Source organism: Hakea prostrata, chromosome 10 (genome assembly GCF_041222555.1).
Source record: "Hakea prostrata isolate BN-2017 chromosome 10, UWA_Hpros_2, whole genome shotgun sequence".
NCBI classification, from domain to species: Eukaryota; Viridiplantae; Streptophyta; class Magnoliopsida; order Proteales; family Proteaceae; genus Hakea; species Hakea prostrata.
The window spans coordinates 29,372,196-29,383,216 of NC_142609.1; the positions used below are offsets into that span (position 1 = coordinate 29,372,196).

General features: G+C 40.8%; 1 pseudogene; it reads right to left on the reverse strand.

Annotated features, from left to right (window-relative positions):
* Window positions 1-1,341: 1,341 nt before the first annotated feature.
* Window positions 1,342-2,171, reverse strand: LOC149002434 (dehydration-responsive element-binding protein 1D pseudogene; annotated as a pseudogene).
* Between the last annotated feature and the right edge of the window lie 8,850 nt (window positions 2,172-11,021).

Here is an 11,021-nt window from a genome sequence, read left to right on the forward strand (position 1 = left end):
TACCTAAGAATGGTATCCTCAACAGAAGGCATCTCTTGGATCCCATTCCTTAATCTTGTGGTCATCCACATATGCATATGCGGACGCTTTCATGGCTTCCCCAAAAAATCCCACATTGTGCTGAAAGTAACATGAGCCAATACTATACATATGCAACCCTACCACCTCATAATGGTAGTGGGCCTGCTTGATACTCATAGGACCCAACCACTGACATCATAGGTTACTTGGCTTCAATACCCTTGCCGAAAGGGTAGTAGCACTCAAGGGTTCACTAGTCACCACATCTAGACACCTTTGACCAACATAGTTTGGAATAACTACAAACCCAGTGGCCTTGAACATACATCTCTTTAATGAGAATAAAGATAGTTAACCTAACTTGACAGTTAATTCATTATATTAGCTCTTTCAACAGATTCTTTGTCAATATGAACCTTTATGTTTATCTCTCTTAAGAAAATTCTAGATGTGCTAGCTAGCTATGGTTGCACAAATCCTAGAATGTCGCTTGGAAAGAAACGACCTTATATTTTTGTTGCTACTTAACGACTGCTTCCATCAGGCTGTTAGAAATTTCTAGTAGTATTGCTAATGCTATCATGTTGATATTTCTCTACTTCACAGATTTGTTACATAATGATTACTATTATTATTAACCCCCCTCGTTGGGTGTGTTTTCATGGATTCTGTTTTTAGGCAAAGGAGGAGTCAAAAACACTGAAAAAGAAATCCAACTTTCAATCCGGTGGAACCAAGGGCAAGCCGCAAAGTTGAATGAAAATCAAGTGGTGTTCAGCTCAGTATTACCGAGTTTTACCGCTCAACGAAAGTAGTGGTCAAAACAGGGGGAAGACCCATTGAAGCTTAGAAGAGAGAAGAGGCACTTGTTATATTTATTTTTCTTACTTCTTATGTGTTTGATACAAATGTATAAGGTGCATGCCTTTTTATATATAGGTATAGGGTGAAAATTCAAACTCCCTATAAGGTGAAAATTGTTAATCAAACTCCTATAGGGTGAAAATTATATCAAAGAAACCGCGTCACCTGAAAATCATCATTACGTGCTGACATAAGCAACCTAATTATTTGAAAATGACAACAATAATTTTGAACCAATAATCATATGCTCAATTTGTTTCTTCATCTTCTTTTACCGTTTGCAACTTCTTCCTCTCCCAATCATAAATTCTTACAAAGCTTGAGAGATACAGTACATGAATAATGTTTTTGAACTTTGAATGTGAGGCTAATATTGAAAATGGATAAATAAAAATAAACAAAGAGTAATAGTATTTGTAATAGAAGATCTAACTAATAAATTGAATAACTGAAAGAGTGCCATTTATATTAGGGAATAACTCAAAAAATGAGATTGAAAAATTTCCTATAAAATAAACATCATTGCTTTATACATTGTTGTTTTTCAAAATTTTCTTTCTTCAAATGGAATGACTCCATAAAGTCATATCAGCATCAAATTCCACGTCATTCCAGTAGAAGCCACCTCCAAGAAGAGTTGGGGACAGTAATGCCATGTCTTCAAACATCCTGGGTATTTCACAAACCTCTGGATCCATGAGAAACAAGGCAGTTGAACCAACAGTATCACTTGTAGTAGTAACAGTAGTTTCTGCTGATGAAGTGATCTCATTCTCCTCAACCTTCATTTCATTGCAATGCATTTCCATAGTCTCCACGGGCCTGAACGCCTCAGCAGCCTCAGCAGCTGCTCTCTGTATATCCTTTGCGTCTGTAGTTTCCGGCAACCGTAATCTCGATGCAGAATCAGCGAAATTGAGACAGGCAGAACGACCCCTGAGTGCCATTGCAGCAACATCATGAGCCCTTGCAGCCATTTCCGCAGTTGGAAACGTACCAAGCCAAATTCTTGATTTCTTATTCGGCTCTCTCATCTCACATACCCACCTATCAGAGTTTCTTTTCCTAACTCCTCTGTATACTGGATGCCGAGTTTCTCTGAACTTCTTGCGCCCAGCACGTCTTTTTGGGAGAGAAGAAGCTAGTAAGAACTCTTCATCGGAGGAAGAAAAGGAGGTGGTGGTGGTTGGCCGAGAATTAGTGGTGGTGTAAGACGTTGAAGGCGTCTCCGGCAGGTCAAGTGACAGAGAATTAGAATTTGAAGTGAATGATGAGAAGATTTCCATTTTCAGTTGAAAAGTGAGTTAAGGAAAGATGAGATCAGAAAGTGTATATATAACCAGAACTGGATTGAATGTGAACAGACAGCTTACGCTTTTCACACGGGAATTACAGGGCTTAAGTGAAGGCGACGTGCGAAATAACAGTTTATACCCAAAGTTACAAATAGAAATTTACCACTCACGTGTCTAGTTTCTGCTGACTGAGACGTCTCACGTGTGGCGTGCCTCGTGTTACTTGCAGCTTATTGGGGATGCAACACAAACAACACACGGGATCTGACGGTGATAAGGAAAGCCGCTAGCAGTCAACTTTAAGTGAATAGTCAAGATCTTTGTCGGAATAGAAGTTTTTTCGAAAGCAGCTGCTAACGAAAACGCGTGAACTCGTAATAAAACGTGCGCTAATTCATGTACCAAGCAAATTTTCTTTGCTTTAAATAAATAAAATATTTCTTTATGGGCAAGTATTAGAGTCGGAGACATGTTAAAATATTTTCTTTTTATTTTGAAAAGATTTTAAATTTTAAGGGATAATTACTGCATCCTGTACTATAACTTATTTATTAATCAAATTCTGTTCTTTATAAAGTTACTATTGCCCTCACTTCTAATATTGTTAAGTGACTGTTAAGATTAAATATCTAATATCTATTTTATTTTTTATTAAAATAAAAAAATCAAAATATACTACTTTCATTTATAAAAGCCATAATGAATACAGTCTTAGCCTTATGTACTATTCTCATTTATAAAAGCCTTTGTTATGGATCTCACTGCTTTAATCCTTTGACAAACGCTTCTCAAATTCTTTGGTTTGCATTTTTCCAAGAACGGACATAATGTCTTCTTCATGCCTTTGGAGCGTTTGTCAACCCTAAAATTTTCCATACCCTGTTTTTGTTTCCAATTAGTGATACAAAATCCTGTTCGTCTTTCCCTGTCACATTCTTGCAAAACACGTGCTCGACCTTGGGGGGTCAAGGTACGTCTCCGACGTGCAAGTCAGTACCAATGATCTGATCTCAACTACTCAATCGAGAATTCAAGTAATTGATCACACAGAATATGAATACTTACTACATAAAGCCAGCCTAAGCCAGCCTGAGGTGCTTATATAGCTTTAGATATCAAAATTAAACTCCGAATATAACTCTAAGAAGAGTTGTGTTAGGAAAGTAACTCTAGAAAGAGTCTTTTATCTGACTTATCCTTTTTAGGAAGTTGATAGATGATAGAAGTTTATCCTGATCGGGTACTCTTGACACGATGGTCGCGTCCATTAATATTATGGTTGAGACAACTGTATTGAACCTGTTGGTCGGACCGGTCAGGGTAGAATGACTATTTTAGTCATTAACAACCAATAAAATATCCAAAGTTGACATCCTTGCCAGTGAATTGGTGCTCGCCTTTGGCAATGAAGCCTTGGACTATGAATTCTTTGCTTTTTTACTTGCTGATTTCTTCAAGAGACAATGATTCTTTAACAAGGGTAGCAACATCTTGATCCTCAACTAACATTCGTTCACCTTCTCCTTCTCCTACTTGTCGGTTGTCAAAGACCCATTCCCTGAAATTCTACAAGTAGAGGTTCAATATAAAAAACGACATCAGCAGTGACAGACCTATCTGCTTCTTCACTATCTTGAAGATTGTGACCGCTTGAATCCACTAACGATCTCTCCTCTATATTACAAATCTCATAGTTGTTGTTGTTGATGACGACTATGCTATCAGAAACCTCAAGATCAGTTTCTTCATTTTCTTTGCTGACAAAGATCTCATAATCTTCTATTGGCTTCTCTTTCTCCAAATCCTCTAATGATGAGGCTCCAATTTATACTGCTTCTATTCTTCTTCTAAGCTAACTCACGTCATCGTTTCTCAGACAGTCTGGCAGATTTCCTCACAATGAGAACCGGATCACTTGTGCTCGCTCTTCTCCGACCCTTCAAAGTAACTGTTGTTTAAAAAATCTCTGAAATGTTGGTATTGTTTTTTTTATTTCAGTTTCAACTACTGTTCTTTGCCAAGTTGATGTTTCTGGGGTGGTACGAGAGAGCTCTATGAAATCTTTTAGGTTGCATCAAAGATTGATTCTGGGTTTTCTAACACTTCTTCAATGTGGGGAAGAGCCTTCAGTGCATCAGTCATGGCTGCATTGGTCATGTTTGCTGGAATATTGTTCTTCTTCCAAAGAACTTTGAGTTCCCTCCTCGTGATATTTGGAAATCCATGTGGCTCATGATTTGAAAGATTGATTATGGATTTTCTGAACTTCTTTACCTTATTTTCAGATTTGTCGAGAGGATGTATTCACAACCTTTTATTCTTAATGTTGATACGGAATCTCGCTCGTCCTTCCCTGTCACGAACCTGCAAGATACGAGCTCGACCTTGGGGGATCGAGGTACGTCTCCGACGAACAAGTCAGTACCAATAATCAGATCTCAACTACTCAATGGAGAACTCAAGTAATTGATCACACGAAGTATGAATACCTGCCTCATAGTGTTTTACCTGAGGTGTTTATATAGAGTATAGTGATGGAGTTATATTCGGAATATGACTCTAATGAGAGTTGCCATAGGAGAGTAACTCTTTGGGAGAGTTCTTTAACCTAACTGGAACTCCTCTGTGGTTGTTGGTCGGTAGGACTCTACCCTTGTGAGGTTTCTTATCCTGTTAGGTGGATGCTGTTTATCACTCTGGTCGGTCCTACCATGAATCACCTGGTTGAACTCTACTAAGTATCGAACCTGGTCGGATCGTGCAACTGCTGGTTCAGACCGGGAGATATAGAATGACCATTTTAGTCATTAACATAAGCCCCCCAGTCCCTTGTGGTCGAGAACTTTGTGCTCGGTTCAAGGGAGTTTTTCAATTTAAAGGATGCATGGTTGAACCGATCAACACACTCTTTATTGAAATCTGTAACGTCCCACTCATGAGTAACCGTCATTTTTGCGCGGAAGCCGAAGCACGTTCTTCAAAAAGTGTGCGTGTTTTGACACGTGTCATTGCTGTCGCGTCGTATTAAATGCTCGCAGGATGATGAAGAGACTGTTGATCTCCTACCGTCCACGTGATGCTCTTGTCGCTCGTTGGATGGGGATATTTGGATGGTTTAATCCTCATCGTTCTTTTAAGGGATTCAAAGGCCTTTGGATTGGAATCTTTTTCCAATATATAAAGGTGATTGTCGTCTGCTTCTTCATTTCTTCCTCTGTGTTTTGCAAATTTTCCCTCTTGCAAGTTTTTTGAAAAACGAAGTCTTCCTCTTGCAATTGTTTGAAAAAACGAAGTCTGTTTGTCCCCCTGTGGAAGAGTTTACAACTTTCGTTTCTTCTTCTTTTCTTCAGGAAAGCTTCAAACGAGTAAGTCTTCTGCATCTCTTTTTTCTTTTTTCTTTTCTGTTGATAGTAGTTGTAATGGATAATTTATCATAGGTTATTTTGCCTATGTAAATTGAACAATTGTCAATGGTATTTTCCTCTTTTTGTACCAAGTATACTTGTTCGGTATGATACCATTCTTGGCATATTTTCCTCCTTTGTAAAGTTTACTTGGTCATGGGAATACCCTTGTTCGGTATATATGTGCTCGTTCTTGTCATGCACTTGTATCATTCCAAGCCATGCTGTTCGGTATAGTAAGGTTTGTTCGGTCATGGACTAAATAGGTGTTCGTCAACAACTGTTCGTCCATAACCCCTACCTCCCGGCATGATAACTTGGTATGTCTTTTGAAGTATTCGTGCCTAAGGAATGTTAGGTCTTTATTGCCTATTGAGTGTAGGTCTTTTTCTGCCTAAGTAATATCTTAGGTCTTTTATGCCTTAAGATTCGTAGGGCCTTCCTAGGAATCTCGGGTCTTTTTTGCCTAGGTTTTTTTTTTTTTCCTTCCGCCTGAAATTTTCGGTGTCTTTTCTCTCGCCTGAGATTTTCATGTCTTTTCTCGCTTTTGAGATTTTCGGGTCTTTTCTCCCCGCCCGAGATTTTCGGGTCTTTTTTCTCGCTCTGAGATTTTCGTGTCTTTTTCTCGCCCGAGATTTTCGGTCTCTTTTCCCGCTCTCGAGATTTTCGTGTCTTTTCTCCCTCTGAGATTTTCGGGTCTTTTTCTCGCCTGAGATTTTCGGGTCTTTTTCCCCTCGAGATTTTCGGGTCTTTTTCCCGCTCGAGATTTTCGGGGTCTTTTCTCTCGCTCGAGATTTTCGGTCTTTTTCTCGCTTGAGATTTTCGGTCTTTTTCTCGCCTCGAGATTTTCGTGTCTTTTTCCCCGCCTCGAGATTTTTAGGTCTTTCTCTGCCTCGAGATTTTCGGGTCTTTTTCCCGCTCGAGATTTTCGGTCTTTTTCCCCGCCTCGAGATTTTCGGGTCTTTTTCCCCGCCCGAGATTTTCGTGTCTTTTTCCCCGCCTCGAGATTTTCGGTCTTTTTCCCCGCCTCGAGATTTTCGGGTCTTTTTCTCGCTCGAGATTTTCGGTCTTTTTTCCCCGCCCGAGATTTTCAAGTCTTTTCTCTGCTCGAGATTTTCGGTCTTTTTCGCTCTGAGATTTTCGGTGTCTTTTCCCCCTCGAGATTTTCGGGTCTTTTTCTCGCTCGAGATTTTCGGGTCTTTTCTCTTCGCTCGAGATTTTCGTGTCTTTTTTCGCTTGAGATTTTCGTGTCTTTTTCCCCGCTCGAGATTTTCGTGTCTTTTCTCTCGCCTCGAGATTTTCGTGTCTTTTTCTCGCTCGAGATTTTCGTGTCTTTTTCGAGCATCTTGTTGAAGTTGAGTAGTAATTTGTACGAATGTCTTTATTTATATATAAAAACTAATCTGACTTCTTGGGATTATGAATCTCCCATGTTGTCTACACACTGAAATAAATAGCAAAACTGGAATAAAACGCCCAAAATTTGTCATGTTCACAACTTTCTCAGATGCTATTCTTATTGATAGTATTTCCTGAGATTGTTTGAATTCCATGATCGGGGGATTCTGTCGTTCGTCTCCGGATCTTGTAAATGATATGCTCCGGGGGCGACTTGTCGTATAACTATGTATGGTCCTTCCCAATTTGGGGATAACTTCCCTTGATTGGTTGGATCTGAAGCAGTGTTCGACGAAGCACCGATTCGCCGGCAAGTATTGTTCATTTCGAACCTTGGCATTATAATATGTCGCTATCCTTTGTTGATATTCTTCAAGTCGGAATTGGGCTTTGTCCCTTACTTCGTCAATCAGTCCCAGATTGGTTCACATTCCTTCGATGTTTGCCTCTTCTTCAAATTCTATTTCTCGAAGTGATCCAATTTGGATTTCTACTGGGACTCTAGCCTCTGCTCCATATGCTAGTCGGAATGGGGATTCTCCGGTGGTCGTCCTGGGAGTTGTTCGGTACGACCACAGTACACTAGGTAGTTCATCTACCCATCTCCCTTTGAGCCGGTCGAGCCTCTTCTTGAACCCGTCGAGCATGGTTCTATTAGTAACCTCGACCTGGCCGTTACTTTGGGGGTAAGCTACTGAAGAAAATCTATGATCGATCCCTTGTTCTTTGAAGAATGTTGAGAATGCTGCATTCTCGAATTGCTTTCCATGGTCGGTTACTAATATTTTTGGAACTCCATATCTGTACGATATGTTATGTTTGACAAAATGCTTCATTTGCTCGGTCCTGATAGTTGCAAGGGGTTCAGCTTCTACCCACTTTGTAAAGTAGTCTACTGCCACTACTAAGTATTCTCTTCCTCCCGATGCTTTAGGTATCTTCCCTACCAGGTCTATTCCCCACCTTGAAAAAGGTATTGGGGATAGAGTTGATGTTAAAGGAACTGCAGGGGTATGGGAGATCTTTGCGTGTGCCTGACACTTGTCACACTTCTTAACGAAGTCTTTGGCATCTTCTTCTAAGGTCGGCCAATAGAATCCTTGGCGTATAATTGTATTAGAGAGTGTTCGGGATCCTACGTGAGATCCCCAGGTCCCTTCGTGAACTTCTCTTAAAACATTTGTAGCTTCTAATGGTCCCAAGCATCTTAGAAGTGGTCAGGTGAAGGATCTTTTGTATAATAGTCCATCCCTGATCGTGAACCTGGCTGCTCTTTGCCTTATTGCTCGAGCAATTTTTTGGTCTTTTGGGAGTTGATCGTTGTCAAGATAATGTATATCGACTCCATCCACCCCAGCTCGGTTGAAATTTGCATGTGGTCGGCCTTGTTTATGCTAGGGCTATCAAGCTCTTCAAGGTAGATCACTGGTGCTTGGACATCCATTCCTTCCGTAGCCAAGCGAGATAATGAATCAGCCTGGTCGTTTTCAACCCTTGGTACTTGAGTTATTTCTAGCTCTTTAAAGTACTGTTTGTAATTGTTGACCAGGTTCAGGTATTTCTCCATCGTTCTTTCTTTGGCTCCATAAACTCCCTTCATCTGATTTACAATCAGCTGTGAATCACTTTTGATTTCTAGATGTTGAATGCTTAGAGCTTTGGCCATCCTGAGTCCTGCTAACATGGCTTCATATTCAGCCTCATTGTTGGATGCTTTAAACTTGAAGCGAAGGGCATATTTTATTTCAAATCCCCCAGGACTTTTCATTAATAGGCCTGCTCCACTTCCTTGCCAGTTGCTCGATCCGTCCACGAACAGAGTCCATCTTTTGATCGATTCTACCCCTTGCTCGTCCTCCTCTTGACTTGTTTCTTGTTTTTCAACAATGAAGTCTACCAGGGATTGAGCTTTGATGCTTGGTTGGGGTTTGAATTCTATTTGATGTTCGCTCAATTCCATTGCCCATGTCACCATCCTTCCGGCCAGGTCTGGTCGGTGAAGGATCTTTTTGAGTGGTAAATTAGTCATCACTGTAATGGGATGAGATTGAAAATATGGACGGAGTTTTCTGGCCGCTATAACCAGTGCCAGGGATTGTTTGTCCACTTCTGGGTAGCGAGTCTCGGCATCATTCAGGACATGACTGACATAGTAGACAGGTTGTTATATGTTACCCTCTTCTTGCACGAGAACTGCACTAACCGCCACCGACGAAGCGGCTAAATATAGTTGTAGCTCCTTCTTGCTGGTCGGCATAACGAGCAAGGGTGGTCGGGATAGTTTGTCTTTTAGGTCTTCAAATGCTCCCTGACATTCATCATTCCAGATGTTTCCTTTCTGACCTGCTACCTGCTTTAAAATTTTGAAGAATGGCAGGCATTTCTCCCCTGATCTAGAAATAAATCTATTCAGTGCTGACACCCGACCAGTTAGGCATTGGACTTCTCTGATGGTTCTGGGTGCTTTCATATCCAAAATTGCCTTGATTTTCTCAGAATTGGTTTCGATTCCTCTTTGGGATACCATGAACCCGAGGAATTTTCCCGAAGATACCCCGAAAACGCACTTTTCAGGATTGAGCTTCATCTTGTATTTTTGGAGTACTTTGAATACTTCTGCCAGGTCAGTTAGGTGATCTTCTTTTGAGATGCTTTTCACCAGCATGTCGTCCACATATACCTCCATATTTCGACCAATTTGATGTTTGAAGATTTTATTTACCGCTTTTGGTATGTTGCTCCCGCATTTTTTTGACCGAAAGGCATTACTTTATAGTAATAGCTGTCCCTATCAGCCATGAATGTTGTATGCTTTTCATCTTCAGGGTGCATAAGGATCTGATTGTATTCTGAATATGCATCCATAAAACCGAGCATTTCATGTCCTGCTGTTGCATCTATGAAAAGATCGATTCTTGGAAGTGAATAGTGGTCCTTCGGGCAGGCTTTGTTGAGATCTGTGTAATCAGTACACATCCGCCACTTCCCGTTTGCTTTTTTGACCATTACCACATTAGCTAGCCATTGCGGGTGGTCTGTGCGTTTTATGAAGCCAGACTGTCTTAGCTTTTGCACTTCAGTTCGAATGGCTTCATGTTTTTCAATGGCAAAATTTCTTCCTTTCTGAACAATCGGAATTGCCTGTGGATCAATACAGAGTTTATGCTCAGCTACCTCCCCTGTCGATCCTCGGCATGTCTTCACCGACCGGCGAAAAACATCAGAATTTTTCTTTAGAAATTCAATGAGCTCTGTTTTGAAATCTGCTTCTTGCTCGGAACCGATCATGGTACCTTGCTCCTTCTGGTCGGGATAGAAGTGGATTTTTTCTAGCTTTTCCACTGGTTCAGCTCTTTGCAAGGTTTCTTCATCACGGTCGTCCTTGACTTCAATAGTCATGGTCGAGTTTGTCCTTTTCTTTTTCTGCATGTAGTCGTTGTAACTTTGCCGGCTACTTTTCTAGTCGGCTATACATTCTCCAATTCCCTCTGTGGTCGGGAATTTCATCTTCATGTGTAGCGAGGAGACCACTGCTTCGAGCGCGCAGAGGGTTGGTCGTTCTATGATTGCATTGTATGCCGATAAATCTCGTACGACCATAAAATTGGTCTGTACGATCCTATCTCGTGGGTGCTCTCCAATCCGTAGCTCTAATCGGATCCTTCCTTCTGCTCAGGTTGATGATCCCGTGAAACCATAAAGCTGGGTTTCGCATGGGAGGAGCATATTTTCCTTCAGCTTCATCTTTTTGAATGCGTCCAAAGATAATATGTCTGCTGATGATCCAGCATCCACTAGGACTCTATGGATCTCAGTTCCTTCCAGGAGAATTTTGACTACCAAGGCATCATCATGAGGGATTGTGATGTCCTGTAGATCCTTGGAAGAGAAAATTATTGGCTCAGTAGATATATTTTTATGGGTTTCAGTATTCCCAATATATCGTACTTTTCTTTTTGCTTGTCGATTTGATTCTTCTGTCGGACCAGCAAATACAGTATATACTGGAGATCTTTTTCTTTGTTTTTCATCCGCCTCA